Source organism: Pan paniscus, chromosome 1 (assembly GCF_029289425.2).
Source record: "Pan paniscus chromosome 1, NHGRI_mPanPan1-v2.0_pri, whole genome shotgun sequence".
Taxonomy (NCBI): domain Eukaryota; kingdom Metazoa; phylum Chordata; class Mammalia; order Primates; family Hominidae; genus Pan; species Pan paniscus.
In genome coordinates this window covers 185,205,503-185,224,835 of record NC_073249.2, presented here as the reverse complement: position 1 = coordinate 185,224,835, position 19,333 = coordinate 185,205,503, and the positions used below count along the sequence as shown (strand labels likewise).

The 19,333-nt window shown below is 43.5% G+C and overlaps 1 protein-coding gene across 5 annotated transcripts in view; it reads right to left on the bottom strand.

Annotated features, from left to right (window-relative positions):
- Positions 1-19,333, bottom strand: part of HIVEP3 (HIVEP zinc finger 3) — a 530,006-nt gene that overhangs the window by 81,643 nt on the left and 429,030 nt on the right. Inside the window, exon 1 of one of the 5 annotated variants that reach the window (XM_008968437.5) lies at positions 910-1,173. The exons of the other annotated variants lie outside the window; for them this stretch is intronic. The gene's annotated coding sequence lies outside the window, so the exon portion shown is untranslated. Of the gene's footprint in view, positions 1-909; positions 1,174-19,333 lie in introns of those variants that run through there. 5 annotated transcript variants of the gene reach the window in all.

Genomic DNA, 19,333 nt, shown 5'->3' with positions numbered 1-19,333 from the left:
AGGCTGAGTGTGGGGAAGACAGAGAAATCTCATTTCATTAGATTACATCTCAGTCAACAGGGTGGCCATATAAGATACCATCCAAACTGGGACACTTGGAGAATGAAATGGGAACTACTAAAAATCATCGAGGAACAACAGGAATAAACAAAGACAGTCCCAGGCAAACCAGGACAAAATGGTTACCCTTACAATTAATATTTGCCTTACGGCCAAAACTAGGCATAAGTGCCAACTGTCTCTGGGTGTCTCGTACATACTTTTGATCTCTTCTATGGAGACTAAAGTTACACCGTGATCTTCTGATAGATTCTTAGAGCCTGACTGTCTAGTCCATTCCTCTCACTTGACAGAAGAGACTGAAGGCTAGAAAGGTGATATGATTTTCCCTGAAAAGCACACGGGAATGGTGGCAGGACTGGACCATCCTGTGCCTCTTGACCCCCCAGCCAGGACTGTCTCCCACCTCAATTAATAGAAGTTCTCTGTGGCTTCTGTGGCATGATGGGCACTGCAGTCTATGGCCCCTAGTCCTATGGAAGCACCGGCATGGCCCCAGGGGACATCGCTGTATCCACGGCAAGAGGGAGTAAGGAATTGTCTAGCATCTGAACAACAGAGTTGCCCTTTCAACCTATGTCCTAACCACACTGCAGCTGCTGGACAGAAGAAAGGGGAGCCCAGCAAAGGTGGGGGAACTCGTCCTGGCAGCCTTACCCCAGGTCTTGCTTACCTAAGCTAAGGTGGGCAGAAGTGCTGAGCCTTCTAAAAATCAGACATAGTAGACATGGTTTGCAGCACAGAGAGAACTGCTCTTCGGGCTGGGCTGGGTCTCCTCAGCCTGGCTGCACTGTGATGGAGAGGCCTTTGGGTGCTATGTGTGGATAATCAAGGGTTGGCTATACTTACTATTCTTATTGATCCTTTCACGCAAGGATCTGAGAGCAGCCCCGAAACACTAGCTAGTGGTAAGCTTTGCTTCTTCCGATGGATGGATGGGACCCTGCGGCATGACTGGGTGGTGAAATGATCAATCTGAGTGGGGGTCAGCTGGCCAGGCAGGACTCTACATTGCTTAGTCCTGCCTTCTCCCCTCACTGAGCCACAGGGCTCTCCTTGGCAGGTGGTGGAGCGCCCAGCAGCTGGGGTTTGGTGCAATTCCCAGGGCCAGGTGGGAGGGGCAGGGTAGATGAAGGAGACAGTCAGATGACTGTTGCATCATCAGGTGACTACAGGGCCAGCACTGCCTGCCCAGGGTCAGTGTCCAGCCTGCACCTGTGGGCTGGACATGGTGTTTCTCCAAGCAGAGGCCTCCTACCCACACTTCTGAGTGGGGAGCAAAGAGGCCACAGGAGCACCGTTGGCTGCCAGGGCGCAGAGTGAGCGAGGCCTGTGAGCTGGAGGGGCCACCCTGTCATTCTGCACAACAGGCATCTGAGCCATGGTGGAGAGTGGCTAGCCCAAGCCACGCTGGGGCTTGGACTTCTGGACTAGTGCTCTCTGCCAGCCTGCTCTACCACACCACGACAGGTATGAAGTGCTTAATAGGAGGGGCAGGGGGAGAAGGGCAGCCAGGACCACAGGTGCAGATGTAGGGGAACCTGCAGGACCTAAGGAGACTTCTGTCTTGGAATGGATTCCAAATGTGGTGCGGCATAAACCAAAGGACCGTTCTAATGACTGTGACCAACAGACACTAAGAAAATGGTTCTTTTCTACCTTCTGTGGTTCTGAGGGTATGTGTGAAATTTTAACACAAACTTGAAGTGATAAAGAGAAAAGCCACTTTTCCAGGGAATTGGTGAGAGCACCTGTAAAAGTCACCAGAGAAATGGGCCCAGGAGCTGGGCCAACAGAGGCCTGAACCCCAGACCAGAAGAGGATGGACAGCCTCTACTGATGGTCACAGAATGGGCCATGAGGCCAGCGAGAGCTCTCGCTCAGAGACCAGCTTATAACCCTGAGGGGAACCTGAGCTTCAGTAGCCAACTGGTTAGCTCCCACTTCAGGAAGCTTCCTTTGGTCTAACTGTGGGAGCAGCCCAATAGGAAGGAGATCCGGACTTGCTGGGGTTGGAGCTACAAAAGCCTCAGGGGAGTGGGAAGTAATGGAGGAGCCCGGAGCCAAGGCAGGGAGGCCTGAAGCTCTGGAACCAAACTGGAAAGCACCTTCTGTATTGAAGGCGTCAGGACAACATGACCATGGCCCAGGGTGGACACCCCAGAAGACATTTCCAGAGGGCAGGTGGGAGATGGGCTCTCTCAGGTGGACAATTCCACCAGTCCTGGCAGGAGGCCAGCTTGAATCTGCCTTGGGCTCTAGACTGAGGAGCTGGGGTCCCCAGTCAAAGTTAGATAAGGCTGGGGCAAGATGGGGGCAGGGGCCTGATGTCCAAGGAGCTGTTAGGCTAAGCTGGCCCCAGGCTGGTGGGGCTTAATACAGCTCTTTGCTTGTAATTTACTTACACACACACACCCCCACATATCCCAACATGCCAAAATCTGGTCAAAAATTTTACTGGCAGTAATAAAACATACTGATGTCAAAAATATAAGAAAACTTTACTATTAACTTTAATACCTGGGAACCCAGGGCACAAGGCCACAGGCTGAAGAGGAGGTACTCAGTAAATATTCTTATTTAATGACCTAGCAACAAAGCCAGTGCCCCTTCTAAAAATCTCTGTGTACAACACTCTGTGTGTGTGCATGTATGCATGTGTGTGTTTAAGCTGGAGCAGAATTCTTCACTTGCAAAAAAATACTAAAAGTGGCTGTGGGCTCAGGTGATGGCAAAACAAGCCAGATATAAGCATATGGGTCTGGAGACTAACAGGGATTGGTAGTCAAAGAGTCACAGAAGGATGTCTGGGCAAAGAGAGAGGCCAAGGTCAAGGTGGAGCTCTGGCTGGGAACAGGGATTGTGGCAGAGACTGAATATTTCTTCCATTAGCCAGTTCTCTTTCTTGTAGTAATCAAAGGCCCCCAAGCTGGGTCTATGGCCAACCGCTAGAGGCTGCCTTTCCCAGCCTCTCTTGCAGCTAGTTCTGGCCAATGATGTATGCAACTTCTAGGCCACAGCCAGAAGGAAAAGTGCTTGCCCTCCACCTCTCCATTTTGTCAGGAAGGAACATGGATGTGGTGGGGGTGAGCCAACTGTGACCACATGGACAAGAACATCACCCCCAGGAACAGTGGGACAAGAAGACAAGAAGACAGTGTGAAGCAAAGCCACCTGCCCCTGAGAGAGACATACATCTTTGAGCTTGTTACTTGGTCCCTTTTGGAGCAGTTGAACAAATACACTAACTCATCCAGGGGATTGGAGTGTGATGTTGGTGTCTGGGAGGCTGAAAAGGTTTTGCCAGAACCCAGGTCTAGGTAAGTGGGGACACAGGGAGAGGTAGCAATACATATCAGGGTTTAGTTCTAAAGCACAAGACAGGCACCTGTAGCAAGGTAAGCATCCAGCCACTAAACCCATGCATGCGGCAACACAGCACAGTGACTCCCAAGGTAGCTTTGAGACTCAGGCAGCCAGCAGCTGAACCCTGGCTCCTCCATCTCCTAACTGAGGGTCCCCTAATCTGGACACCCCTCTAAGACTTAGTCTCCCCATCTATAAAAAGGGACAGTAAAACTGTCATGTGTGGTTTAAATTGAGTTGACTCATATAAATCGCTTGGCATGGCACCTGATATATAGTAAGCATTCAATAAATAATAATCATCATTGCTATTGGAGAAAGCATTTCTGTGGAGGGGCTGTCATGGCTGTGTGGAAAGATCTCTAGACTAGATTCCAGTCCTGGCTCTGCTGCTTTTAGGCTGACAGGCTGTCATAAGACTGACTGGGGTTATCATGTATGTAAAGTCCTGGGCACACAGCTGGTGCTCAAGAAATGAGAACCAAGGTTGAATTCGGAGGTCAAAGCAGGGCCACCACAGAAACCAGTGTCACACTGACCCACCAGGATATTGGGAGAGACCTGAATTCCCCTAAACAGGGGAAGCATTGGTTCTTGAGTTGGGCAGAGCCTTGGCCTGCATGCTGGAGCCACGTGGTCTTAGCAGTGGGGATAAGAACACAGGCAGGCGATCAGGTGATGAAAGGTCTGATGGATCTGACTTTATGGGACACTTTTCAGATTGAAAGCTTCATACCAACCCAGGGCACAAGCTAGAACTGATAATCATGGATGAAAATCATCACGATCCTGGCACGCAGCTTTCCAGGCCACCAGATCCATCTTCCTGACTCCATGGAAGCCACACTAGATGGTTCTCCTACTGAGATTGAGACTTTGCAGCCTCCAATGTACTTCTTGGTCACTGGATTTTCATGAGATAATGACCATTCAGTGAGGACCATGGCAGAGCGGCTCTGTCTTGTCAGTGTCCTGAATTCTAGCCTCGATTACTGCCAAATAGAGGAGTCACATGAGCACACTCCTGTCCTCAAACTCACAACACTTGCATCCCTCTTATTGCCATTTGATTCTGGGAGACACTGACTCCCAGAGAAGAGGCATGACCGACCCAACGAGAGCGGGCTGGGAAGTCTTCAAGCCAAACTAAAGACATTTCTGAGTCCTCCGATCTGCTGTTTGAGGTCAATTCCTCCTGAAGAGCAGGTGCTGCCTGACACTGACTTGACCTGCTTGGGAGCTCTACAGGGGCAGAGAGGTCTGGGCTGCAGGTGGGACAGTGAGTAGCACACCTGGTGAGAGCCAGGGGGCTGAGCACCTGGGTCTCCTCACCACAGGCAGCCGGCTGCCTCCCTGGCTTGCTTTCTTCAACTTTCTCTGGGGGTTGGTCTGTGGGTTTCTTCCAGCAAGGGCAGATCAGGAGGCCTGGAGTCAACTGGGCTGCCATGGGTCCGGTAACCTGTGGCAGGAAGCCCTGGAACACACAGGTCTACTGTGTGACCCTAGGTAAGGCACTTTCCTCTCTGGGCCTCAGTTTTCCCTTCTGTAACATGAAATTGGGCTGAATGATCTCAAGATCACTTCCTTTCTGACAATTTTGGATTTTGAAATCTAAGACCAGGTGACCGTGTGGCCAACTGAAAAATACTGGCCACATTTCCTAGTTTGCTCAGGCTGGCTGCAATATTGACCTTAAGCTGAGGAGAATTCCACACGGTAACTTATGCCTCAAATTCCTGTTAGACCTTGGTCAGAGTGAGGATCCATCTAGGGATACCTGCTAATCTTTGTAAAAGGCAACCCTCCCCGTGGGACTGACTGAGAGGTGGACTGGCAAGGTCAGGCTCACCTACTGGCCCACCATCCTCTTGGCTTCTCTGGGGGAAGGGCTGGGGAAGGATCCTGTGCTGGCCTGAGCTATAGTTGCTGACACCAGGCAACCTGCAATTGTTGGTGGAAGCCCTGCCTTTTCTGCAGATGCTTGGCTCACCTATAACATTCTAACCTCACTCAGGTCAGGGTATCCCACAGCATTGACCTACCAGCAATCAGGGGGTTCTGTGCAGAGAAAACTACCCCTGCCCAGGGATCCGCATGTATCCCAGCAAGCAGCCCAGGCCTCCTGGACACCGGCTTCTGCCAGTCTAGGCCCTGGCCAGGTCCTGACCTGCTGACCCTCTCTTGGGCTGTCACCACCTCCACCCCTGTCCCCAGCCATGTCATCAATCCCCAAATCTGGTTGTTTCTGTTCCCTGCCTCTCCTTTGGGCTTGGGTTCCTACCCCTAGTTTTGTCGAGACCAGAAGTTCCAAAGACCAACGACAGAACAGAAATGCTGGGGAGCTTTCTCCTTCTTTTAAACAAAAATTCTTAAATGAAAAATTACTTGAAAAATTTTAAACCACTGCAGAATTGTACCATCCTTGGCTCTTTCCCCTGAATCTCCCTGTACCCACATGCCCCTCCCCAGAGAAGCTACAGTTAATTTAATATATGTTCTTCCCGACGTCCTAATGTATTTATATTGATCTGCGACTTGTTTTTTTTCTTTTTTTAAATCTATGTATGGATATCTAGGTTTACCTCTTTCTTTTTGCGGGCAGCAGCACTGTATTCCATTTTTGGCTGTACTCAAACTCAGCCAGTCCCTTACTGATAGATATGAAGGTTGTTTCCAGCTGTTTCTATTCCAAGAAATGCTACATAGAATATCTTCTGCATACTTGTATGAGTATATCACAGGCTAACCTCCTAGAAGGGAGAATACTTGATTAAAGGGAATACACGTTGAAGCTTTTCATGGGGACTGGCAAATAGCTCTTCAAAAAGCAGAAATTTACACTTCCGCCAATGGCGGGTGAGCACTATTTCCCTAACCTCCTGCCTATCTGGAATATAAACTGTCTCTTTAACATTAGCTAATAAGAAAGGCAAAATGGTTGTATTTGGTTCCCATTGCTGCTGTAAGAAATTACCACAAATTTAGTGGCTTAATGCAAAATTTACTATCTTACAGTTCGAGTGGTCAGACGTCTGAAATAGGTCTCACTCGGCTAAAAGCAAGGTGTCAGCGGGGCCACTTTTCTTTCTGGGGGCCCTAGAGGAGAATCCCTTTCCTTGCCTTTCCCAACTTCTAGAGGGTACCTGAATTCCTTGGCTCATGGAAGGCTCCCCTTCCACCTGCAAAGCTGGTAACAGCCAGCCGCATCTTTCTCATAACAAATCATTCTAATATTGACTCCTCTCTCCCTCTCCTAAGGACTCTTGTGATTACATTGAGTCCACCTGGGTAATCTCTCCACCTCAAGATCCTTAATTAAATAACATCTACAAATTATCTTTTGCCATAATGGGCAACATATTCAGTTTCCAGGGCTTAGAATGTGGATAGTTTGGGGGTCCATTATTTTGCCTACCACAAAGATATCTTATGTTTCAGTTATAATTATTTTATTATTATTTTTTGAAATGGAGTCTCGCTCTGTTGCCCAGGATGGAGTGCAGTGACTTGATCTCAGCTCATTCCAACCTCTGCCTCCTGGGTTCATGCAATTCTCCTGCCTCAGCCTCCTGAGTAGCTGGGATTACAGGCGTGCACCACCACACCCAGATAATTTTCATATTTTTAGTAGAGATGGGGTTTCACCATGGCGGCCAGACTGGTCTTGAACTCCTGACCTCAAGTGATCCCCTGCCTCAGCATCCCGAAGTGCTGGGATTACAGGTGTGAGCCACCCCGCCTGGCCGATATCTTATGTTTTAAAACCTATTTCTTGATCTCTAGAGAGGCTTAGCATTTTTGCATAAACATATTCACCAGTTATTTCATTTGGGAGACTATTTTTCTGGTTTACATAAACTCTTTTGATATTGAAGCTATTGATCCTTTACATATAGGTTGCAGATATCTTCTCTTTATCATTAGTCTTAGCTGTACAGAAATTTTTTTTGTTTCCATGTGGTTAAATGTACCATTAATTTTTCCCTTTATGACTTTTAGGTTTCACATCCAATATTATTTTTTAGAATGTCACCCAAATTTTCTTCTAGTTCCATTATGATTTATTTTTTCCCTCCTTTCCTCTCTTCTTTCCTTTCCATTGTCACCTTGGCTCCATCTGGCACTTATTTGTGTGTAAGGAGTGAGGTAAAGATAAAGCTTAAGTTTTTGCCAGTTGTCCCAACAGCATTATTGAATAGTCCACCTCCCCACCTCTGAAATGTCTGTGGTGTCTGATAAAAGCACAGGTTCTAGCCCTATTCCAAATCCACTGAAATAGAATTTGTGGGAAGGGGACCCAGAATCTATATTTTTGCTAATTCCCCATGTGAATATTGTAAATCTGGCATACATGTTTCTACTGGCATTTGGGGAAGCTGATGAAATTCCTCCAACTGCCTCCTAATCACCTGGCTTCCAGGTTTCTAGCCTTCTCCCAGTCCACCCCACTCCACTATTCATTGTGGAAAGAGAAATCTCTTCAGTTGCCAAGCTCACCAGACCTCTCCCCTTGTCAGGAATTCTCAGTAGCCCCCCAATGCAGAGAGATTCAGCCATTGGCGTTTCAGTCCTGTCAAAATAGGGCCCACCCAGTCTTCCTGGCCTCCTCTCTCTCCATCCTGCTCTTACACTTTGAACTCTCTGCCTTTACACATTGTTGTTCCTGGTGGGACATGCCGAGAAAGGAGTCTGGAGACTAATTCCACAGAGGAGTCAGCGTACCCTTGTTTGAGCTGGGTTTTGAACTATGGGAAGATGTTGATGGTGAGATTTGCAAGAAAGAGACTCTAGGTGGGAGGTTTGTGATGATTAATATCGAATGTCAACTTGATTGGATTGAAGGATGCAGAGGGTGTTGCCAAAGGAGATTAACATTTGAGTCAGTGGACTGGGAAAGGCAGACCCACCCTCAATCTGGGTGGGCACCATCTAATCAGCTGCCAGTGTGTCCAGGATAAAAGCAGGTAGAAGAACATGAAAAGACTAGACTGGCTTAGCCTCCTGGCCTACATCTTTCTCCTGCACTGGATGCTTCCTGCCCTCAAACATTGGACGCCAAGTTCTTCAGCTTTGGGACTCAGACTGGCTTCCTTGCTTGCAGACGGCCTATTGTGGGACCTCACCTTGTGATCGTGTGAGTCAATACTCCTCAATAAACTCCCCTTTATGTATACATCTATCCTAGTAGTTCTGTCCCTCTAGAGAACCCTGACTAATACAAGGTTCAATGTACGCAAAGCACAGGGGGCTGGAATGTGGCCACAGGAAATGTTTCAGGGTTCCAGGCAGGAGCCCCACGATGTGCTGGGATGGCTTCTGGACACTGGGAGGTGTTTCCACACGTCCCCTCCTAGGCCCCAGAATGATGAGATAAAGTCCCAAACTGTGAAGCCTCATTATGTCAAGCAGATCTTCTAACAGAGCTGTGGTCAGTGACTGCCCTCTGAAAGCAGGTGGAAGGCACAACTGGGTCCCCATGGGGTGGGCAAGGGCGCACTGCTGCTGCTGGGCTGGGCCATGCTTCCAGGGTGACCAGCCCCTCATACCCTCTGACCTGGATTCATTCATGGAAAACAGGCACCACCTAGAGTCCACAGATAGCCTGTGTTGGAAGGAAGAGGTTTTCTGCTAATCCAATGGGTCAAACAGTGCTGTTCCCCCAAGAAGCCTGGGATGTCTGCCTTGAGCCAGGCCTGCGGCTTAACCAGTTCATCAGTGTCTTCCAGGTGAACCTGCCTCCCCCTGGCCTGGGCAGGAACTAGGCTCCATTCAGATTTGCATTTCCAGTGCCTGATACAGAACTCCACACTCAGTAAAATATTAAAAATATTTAAAAACACTTAACTGACCACCTACCATGCCCAAACAAAACAAACATATTGATTCTTACACATCCCCTTTTTATAGATGGGGGCAGGGCTGAGGCTAATTGCTTCAGATCAGACACAAAAAGGCAAAGGCAGGATTTGAACCCTGAGTGCTGGCCAACATCCAGGAAACCCCCAAGGGCCCTGATCTTGGTCAGAATGACCGAGTGGATCCTACCTTCCTTCCCTGTATCTGAGATCCTCCAGGAAGTCTTCCCTGGTTAACTGCAGCCACCTACATACACTTGCATCAAAGTCCTCCCTGCATGCAAGTCACTCTGCATGACCATGTTAACCTTAGGGCTGAGTTTCTTGTTAACTGCTTTTTCCCTCAATAATGAGTGGTGGATTTTTCACTGTCTGGGAGGCTCTTAAATCATTTCCCTTGGATGACTGGTCTCTGTGTTCCTACTTTTCCTTCTCCTCCTCCCTCCCAACTCCGAGACCTAAACAGGGCTTGGAATTTCTGCACACTGGTCAAAAAGCAAATTCTATTGAAAGCAAACAGAAGCCTAGGCAATCTTAGACGAGTTAGACCCGGCTGGTATTTGTCTTCCTGTTAGAGAGCTCAGGGATCCAGGTGAAACTGATATCACCAAGGAGAATGAAGTCTCCTGTGACATCCCCATAGAAAGCAAAAACACATTTCACAGTCAAGATCAAGCAATGATGTAGCAAAAACTCTACTCTGCCAGACTTGCAGAGGCCCAGATTTCCCCTGACTGTCTGTGGTCATAATAATTCAGAGGAAGCTCATCTAAACCAATGTCCTGTGCCTAGACGGAGCAAATGAACTCTGACTATGTGCCAGGGCTGTTCTTAGTATGTTACACAAATTCACTCATTTATTCCTCACAATGACCCTATCAGGCAGGTACTATTATCATTCCCATTTTACAGGTGAGGAAACTGAGGCCCCAAATCACAAAACTGATAAGTAGCAGAGACAGAACCTGAACTTGGACCATCAGGTGACTCCTGCAGTGGTGACCCTCAAGGCAGCCAGGCCACACCAGCCTCACAGAGAGGACACAGATTTGAATCACAGTCCTGACACTGCAGGTAACCAAACACTGTTTTTAGCAGCCTTCCTTTCCTTCATAAGGGCTAAGCTTGTTAACCTTTTTTTACCTTTCACCTGGAAAAGTATCGACAGTGTTTAAGCCTTGCTTCCATTGAGACCGAAAATGAACTGTCATCAGCTGCTACAGCCTTACCTCACCTACACACATCTACAAACAAGGCCCAGATGCTTGTAGCTAATTCATCTAAGTTATCTAATGTAATGTACATAGCTAGCTATCCACCTACCTATCTCATTGTTTATTTACATCCGATTTTTCCCGTGAGGATTAAAAGAGGCTTCTGGACACCCATGAGAACTCAGTGGGCATCTATGAACTTAACCCAACCTGTTTATCTTAAATGGTCCAGGAAGTGCTTGTGGGTGAAAGAGCTTAGGGAAGAACAAAGCCTGAAATGAGAGTTGCGCAGGCCCAGCAGGCTTGTCTTCTGGCCATTTGTGTCCAGCCAGTCTCTCATCAACACTGCCTAAGAGAGACCCAAATTCCACATTTGCTGCAGTGGCCTGATCTCTTGTCAGTTTCTGGCAGGTCTCTAGTGGTTCCTTTGATGGCATTTTGTTTCTATACACGTGACTGTGGCACAAAAGGCACACCTACCTACAAGCTTCCTAGGTAGTTACGGTTCTTGTGTCTACTATGGAGAGCAATACATAGAATACACAATAATATACACACACACACTATAAGATGAACCACAGAAGAAAAAATGACTGGGAGACTGGGTGACATATAGAGCGTAGTCCAACAGAAGAAGTGGCGACTGCCTGTGGCTTCTGTCATTCTTGCCCACATGGCAGGATAGATATAACTGTATAGTAATGATAAAGCAGTTATAATGATAACTCTACTGCAACTCATTTCTTCATTTCTCCACTCAGTCTGCAAGTACTACGTGGGCCTTCTCAATGCCAGGCCAGTAAGATGAAAACAGACATAAATCATAGGCCTTACTATAAGCTACAGTAATCAAGACAGTATAGTATCGATACAAAGAGACACAAGAAGATCAATGGAAACAGAGTAGGGTAAGGAAACATACTCCCACACATACAGTCACATGATGTTATTTATTTATTTATTTATTTAGGGACAGGATCTCATTCTGTTGCCCAAACTGGAGTGTAATGGCACAATTTCAGCTCACTGCAACCTCCACCTCCTGGGCTCAGGTGATTCTCCCACCTCAGCCTCCCAAGCAGCTGGGACTACAGACACGTGCCACCATGCTCAGCTAATTTTTATATCTTTTTTTAGAGATGGGGTTTCACCATGTTGGCCAAGCTGGTCTTGAACTCCTGGGCTCAAGTGATCCACCCACCTTGGCCTCCCAAAGTGTTAGAATTACAAGTGTGAGCCACCACGCCCAGTCTCAGTCACCTGATTTACAAGAAAAATGCATCTGATAGAGAAAATAATGGTCTTTTCAATAAATGGCACTAAAGCTATTGGATATCCATATTAAAAAATGAACCTTGACCCCCGACATCATACCATACACAGAAAACGAATGTGAAATGAATAAATGATAGGCCTGAATACAAAAGATTAAACAATAAAGCTTGTAGAAGAAAACAAGAAAATATCTTCACGGAACTTGGGGTAGGCAAAGATTTCTTACTCAATTGACAAACGTGTAATCACATAATCATAAAGGAAAGAAGCTAAATTGTGCTTCATTAAAATTTAAAACTTCTGTTCAACAAAGACTCTAATAATAGAGTACAAAGACAAACCATGGGTTGGGAGAGGATATTTGTAACACATGTTTGAAAACAAATTCCTAAAAATGAGTAAGAAAAAGGCAGTCAACGCACCTGAAAATGGCAAAAGTTAACTCAAAATGAATCAAAGACCTGAACTCAGAGATAAAACTATAGAACTCTTAGAAAACATAAGGAAGAAGCTTCATCACATTGGATTTGGCAGTGACTTCTTAGATGTGGCACCAAAAGCATACACAACAAAAGTACAAATAGATAAGTTGCCTATATCAAAATTTAAAAACTTCTATGCGTGAAAGGACAACATCAACAGAGTAAAAAGACAAGAATGAGAGAAAACGCTTGCAAATCATATATCTGATAAGGGATTAACATGCAGCACTCCAAAACTCAACAACAAAAAGCCAAGCAAAACGATTTTTTAAAAAATGAGCAAAGGACTTGAAGAGACGTTTCTCCAAAGATCTACAAATGGCCAAGAAGCATGTGAAAAGATGCTCACCATTACCAATTACTAGGGAAATGAAAAATCAAAACCATGAAGATACCACCTCACACACATTAAAATGGCTACAACAAAAAAAAGAAAAAGAAGTATTTGCAAGGATGTAGAGAAAGTGAGTGGAACTGTTGCACTCTGCTGGTAGGAATGTAAAACGGTGCAGCCTCTATGGAAAACACTGTGGTAGTTCCTCAAAAAATAAAAAATAGAATTACCATCTAATCCAGCAATTCCCCTTCTGGGTATATACTCAAAAGAATTGAAATCAGAGTCTCAAAGAGATATGTGTACATCTATGTTCATAGCGGCATGATTTACAACAGCCAAAGGTGGAAGCAATCCAAAATGTCCATTGATGAATGAATGGATAAAAAATTCATTCATGTTGTAGCATGTGTCAGAATTTCCTTCTTTAAGACGGAATAATATTCCATTGTGTGTATGAAACTTGATGACATTATGCTAAGTAAGATAAGCCAGCCACAAATGAACAAATACTGCATAATTTCACTTATATGAAGTACTTAGAGTAATCAAATTCATAGAGACAGAAAGTCAACTGGTGGTTGCCAGAGGCTGTGGGAATGGGGGGCTGTTGTTTTATGGGTATACAGTTTCAGCCTTTCAGAATGAAAAGTAATCTAGAGATTGGTTGCACAGCAATGTGACTGCTTAATACTACTGAATTTAAAATAGTAAAGTTGGTCAATGTTATGTCTATTTTACCACAATTTTTAAAATAGCAAAAGATTTTAACAGGCACTACAAGCAAGAGGTTATCTAAATGGTCAATAAGAATATGTCATGAAGTTTTCCCCTATGTTTTCTTCTAGAAGTTTTATGTCATGAAGTTTTCTCCTATGTTTTCTTCTAGGAGTTTTACAGTCTTAGGTTTTACATCCAAGTCTTTAATCCATTTTGAGTTGATCTTTATGTACGGTGATTTTTATGTATGGTTAATTTTTATGTAAGATAAGGATCCAATTTCATTCTTTTGCATATGAATATCCAGTTTTCCCAGCACCATTTATTGAAGAGACTACCCTTCCTCCATTGTGTTTTCTTGGCACCCGTGTTGAAGATCAGTCAGCATATATACTGGATTTATTTCTGGGTTCTCTGTTCTGTTTCATTGGTCTACATGTCTGTCTTTATGTCAGTACCATACTGTTTTGATTAGTGTAATTTTTTATGCTTTGAAATTAGGAAATGTGAGGCTTCCAGCTTGTTCTTGTGTCAGAGGATTGATCTGGCTATTTGTGTTTTTTGTGGTTCCACAAAAATCACAGAATTGTTTTTTCTATTTAGGCAAAGTAATGTAATTGAGATTTTTATGGGGGTTTCATTGACTCTGTAGATTGTTTTGGGTAGTATGGACATGTTAACAATATTAATTCTTCCAATCCATGAACACAGGATGTCTTTCTCTTTGTTTGTGTCTTCTTTAATTTCTTTATTAAATGTTTTGTAGTTTCCAGTACACAAGTCTTTCATTTCCTTAGTTAAGTTTATTCCTAAGTATTGTTTTTGGTGTTATTATAAGTGACATTATTTTTCTAATTTTCTTTTCAGCTAGTTTGTTGTTAGTGTATAGAAATGCCACTGATTTTTGTAAATGATTTTGTATCCTGCAACTTTACTAAATTTGTTAATTAGTTCTAATACTTTTTAATGGAATCTTTAGGATTTTATATTATTTTGTCTGCAAACAGGAACAATTTTACTTCTTCCTTTCTGATTTAAATGTCTTTAATTTTTTTTCTTGCCTAATTGCTCTGGCTAGGACTTCCAGTACTGTCTTGAATAGAAATGGCAAGCAAGGGCATTCTTGCCCTTAGCTTATTCCTGATTTTAGAGAAAAAACTTTTCCGTTTTTCACCACTGAGTATAATATTAGCTGTAAGCTTGTTATATATGGCTTTTATTATGTTGAAGTACTTTCCCTCTAGTCTTAGTTTTTTGAGAACTTTGATCAAAAAGGGTGTGTTGAATTTTGTCAAATGCCTTTTCTGCATCTGTTGAGATGCTCATGTGATTTTAAGTCTTTATTCTGATAATGTGATGTATAACATTAATTAACTTTTGTATATTGAACCATCTTTGTATCCCAGGGATAAATCCCACTTGGTCATGGTGTATGATCCCTTTAATGCACTATTTGGTTTGATGTGCTAGTATTTTGTTGAGGATTTTTGCATCTATATTCATTAAGAATATTAGCCTGTAGTTTTCTTTTCTTGTGGTGTCTTTGTTTAGCTTTTGTATCAGAGTAATGCTAGCCTCATAAAATGAGTTTGGAGGTGTTCCCTCCTGTTCAATTTTTTTGGAAGATTTTCAGAAGGATCAATGTTAAATCTTTAAAAAATATTTTGGTAGAATTCACCAGTGAAGCTATCTGGTCCTGGGCTTTTCCTTGTTGGGAGTTTTTTGATTACTGACTCAATCTTCAGATTAGTTATAGGTCTGTTTAGACTTTATATTTCTTCATAATTTAGTCTTGTATTTTTCTGGGAACATATCCATTTCTTTTAAGTTATCCAGTTTGTTGGCATAGAATTGTTCATAGTAGTCTCTTATCCTTTTTATTTCTGTGGCATCAGTTGTGATGTCTCTTCTTTAATTTATAATTTTATTTATTTGAGTCTTCTCTGTTTTTTTTCCTAGCATAGCTAATGATTTGTCAATTTAAAAAATATTTTCAAAAAACCAACTCTTAGTTTCATTGATTTTTTTCCTATTGTTTTTGTATTGTTTATTTCTTCTGTAATCCTTATATCTTTCCTTCTGTTAACCTTGGCCTTAATTTCTTTTTCTAGGTCTTTGAGGTATAAAGTTAGGTTGTTTATTTGAGATCTTTCTTCTATTTTAATGTAGGCATTTATCACAACGAACTCTCTGAGTACAGGTTTTGCTGAATCCTATAAGTTTTGGTATGTTGTGTTTTTGTTTTCATTTCTCTTGAGGTATTTCCTAATTTCTTTTTTGATTTCTTCTTTGACCCAATGGTTGTTTACAGTGTGTCATTTAATTTCCACATATTTTTGAATTTTCAATTTCCTTCTGCTGTTGATTTCTATTTCTATTTATTTATTTATTTTTATTTTTTATTTTTTGAGACTGAGTCTCGCCCTGTCACCCAGGCTGCAGTGTAGTGGCGCGATCTCTGCTCACTGCAACCTCCACCTCCCGGGTTCAAGCAATTCTCCTGCCCCAGCCTCCCGAATAGCTGGGATTACAGGCACGCACTGTCATGCTCAGCTACTTTTTTGTATCTTTAGTAGCGACGTGGTTTCACCATGTTGGCCAGGCTGGTCTCGAACTCCTGACCTCAGGTGATCCGCCCACCTCGGCCTCCCAAAGCGCTGGGATTACAGGCATGAGCCACCGCGCCTGGCCTATTTATTTTTTTAGATGGAGTCTCACTGTCACCTAGGCTGGAGAGCAGTGGTGTGATCTCAGCTCACTGCAACCTCTGCCTACCAGGTTCAAGCGATTCTCCTGCCTCAGCCTCCTGAGCAGCTGGGATTACAGGCACCTGCCACCATGCCCATCTAATTTTTGTATTTTTAGTGGAAACGGGGTTTCACCATGTTGGCCAAGCTGGTCTTGAACTCCTGACCTCAAGTGATCCATCCACCTTGGCCTCCCAAAGTGCTGGGATTACAGGTGTGAGCCACTGTGCCTGGCCTGCTATTGATTTCTAGTTTCATCCCATTGTGATCAGAATATATATTTGGTATGCTTTCAATCTTAAATTTGTTAAGACTTGTGTTGTAACTTAACATGGAGAAAAATCCATGTGTGCTTGAAAAGAATGTGTATTCTGCTGCTATTTGGTGGAATTTTTTGGCATATATTTGTTAGGTCCATTTGGTCTATAGTGTTGTTTGAGTCATTTGCTTCTTTGTTGATCTTCTGTGTTGATATTCTATCCATTATTAAAAGTGAGGTATTGAAGCATATAAAACAATGCTCAATACAATTTTGTCATTAGGGAAATGTTAATTAAATCTACAACACATTCACCATAACAGCTAACATGAAGCAAACAAAATGACGCCAAGTGTTGGCAAGGATGTGGTATAACTGGAACTCTTCTTGTGCATTGTTAGTGGAAAGGTAAATAGACACATTTGGACAATTGATTGGCAAAGACTAATGCCACACACCTACCCTCAGACCCAGAAATTCCACTCCTAAGACTATATCCTATAGAAATGCCTATGTATGTCCTCCAAAAAACACAAAGAAGAATTTTCATAGCAGATCTATTCATGATAGCCAAAAAAACTGGAAACAGCTCAAATGCCAGCAACAAATAGAATGGATAAATAAATTGTGGTATATTCATATAACAATTATACATAGTAATAAAAAAGAACAAAGTACTGCTACAGACAAAAATATGTATCTTACAGATATAATAATAAGTAACGGAATTCAGACACAATAGACTATATGCCGTGTGATGATGTGAATGTGGAAACTCCACAATTCAGGTATTGTCAATGTGATAGTATTAAGAGGTGATTAGGCTGTGAAGATTCCTCCCTAGTGAATGGGATTAGGTGCCTCATAAAAGTGCTTGCTGAGGAGACTTCATCTCACTTGCCCTGGTACCTCTCACCATGTAAGAATGCAGCAAGAAGGCCCTCACCAGACACCATATGTCAGCACCCTGATCTTAGACTTCCCAGGCTCCAGAACTGTGAGAAATAAATTTCTTTACTTTATAGATTACCCAGCTTTATGTATTCTGTACTAGCAGCCTAAGACATACTATATGATTCCACTTAATTAAAGTTAAAGGATAGGCGAAAAACCAATCTTATGGTATTAGAAAATAGGATAGGCCAGGCACAGTGGCTCATGCCTATAATCTCAGCATTTTGGGAGGCCGAGGTGAGTGAACTGCTTGAGCCCAGAAGTTCGAGACCAGCTTGGGAAATGTAGGGAGACCTCATCTCTACAAAAAATAAATAAAATTAGCTGAGTGTGGTGGTGCACACCTGTGGTCCTAGCTATTTGGGAGGTGGAGGTGGGAGGATCACTTGATCCCAGGAGGTAGAGGCTGTAGTGAGCTGAGATCACGCCACAGCACTCCAGTCTGGGTGACAGAATGAGACTCTGTCTCCAATAAAAAAAAAAAAAAGAGAGAGAGAAAGGGAAGGGAAGGGAAGGGAAGCGGAGGGGTGGAGAGGGGAGGGGAGGGGAGGGGAGGGAAGAGAAGGGAAGGGAGGAAAGGAAGGAAAGGAAGGAAGAAAGAAAATAAATCAGGATAGTGGTTTCTGATTTCTAATGGGGCAGGTGGGTATTTACTCCGAAGGGACATGAAGCAGTTTTCTGGGTGTACAATTGTTCCACATCTTGATGTGGTTACATAGATATTACATACACACACGCACACACACACACACATACATATGTTAAAAAGAAAACTATTCCAGTACAGCGGTACACTTCTGGTTTGCGTACATAACTGTATGTATGTTATACCTCAATTTTTGAAAAGACATGGGCTTTACACCTGAAAAATACAAAGCTTATAGGGAAAGAGAAAAAAGAACCAAAAAGATAATAAGGGGTGGTAGATGCCATGATAGAAACAGGTTCCCAGTACAGGTTGGGAGAGGCTGACTCCTGGGGGTGGGGAGGGACGGCTCACCAGCATAGGCTTTAGAGATACACACACTGGGCTCTGAAGGATGAACAGGATCTCACCAAGCAGAAAAGGGGATGAGTGGGAGAAAGACAGAAAGATGCTGGGGAAACCCTAAGTGTGTGAGAAGGTCCAGTGTGGTTAGAGTGTTGGGTGTGCAGAGCATAGTAGTGGGGGGTGGGGCTGAGGGCATGAATCAAATCAGCTTTCAGATTTGTTTATTTAAATAAATTCCCCATAAACATTTTTTGAGTGAACAAATGAAGCTTCTCACGGTCATGATACATCTGATGTCTGGAATGGTAGGACAGATGTGTTAGGATGGCAGCAAGTACTGAAGAGATATAGTACTGGTGTGGTTACAAAGTCCATTTCTTCTCAAATTATTAATCTCTCTAAAATCTGATGTCTTCTAGGCCCCAGAATGCCAAACCATCCTCACTTGGTTATGGTACTGACTCTCTGCTGTGAAACTGCAGAGTTTTTCGCATTCAACCTCTCTCTCCCAATTTCCTTCCACCCCATCTCACAATTTTTGGTAGTTACCAATTTTTGGTGGTTCTGGCAGTTGCTTTTAGCATCTTCAAGTAATATACTTAAATTTCGATTTTCTGATCTATCAACTTTAGACAGTGTCTATTCACTTCCTACTATGAGCAATAAAATTTGTCCACATTCTCTACTTTCCACTTCCTTCCCTCCTGCCCACCTTCAGATTTTTGTTATATGTTATTGCTTTTGCATAACAATTACATTCTCATCGACAGTATAATTAAGTCTACTCTATAGGATAATTCTAAAAAGTGAAGCTAGTTAACAACATCATTATGAAGATATCATTGCCTGCGAAGCCACTCAGTATGAATGGACCCATGAGAGAGGCAAGTGGTTCCACGTTACTGAAACTTGGTCACAAGAAGAAAAATGGATAGCTTCCTTCACTTCTTCTTGAACCTCATTTAATAATTATTTTGGGTTCCTTTTTTGATTGATGAAATAACTCCAGGAGGTTTTATTTTCTTCCAGAAAATATAGGTGACTGAGTGACAAACTTTCTGAATCTTACACATTTA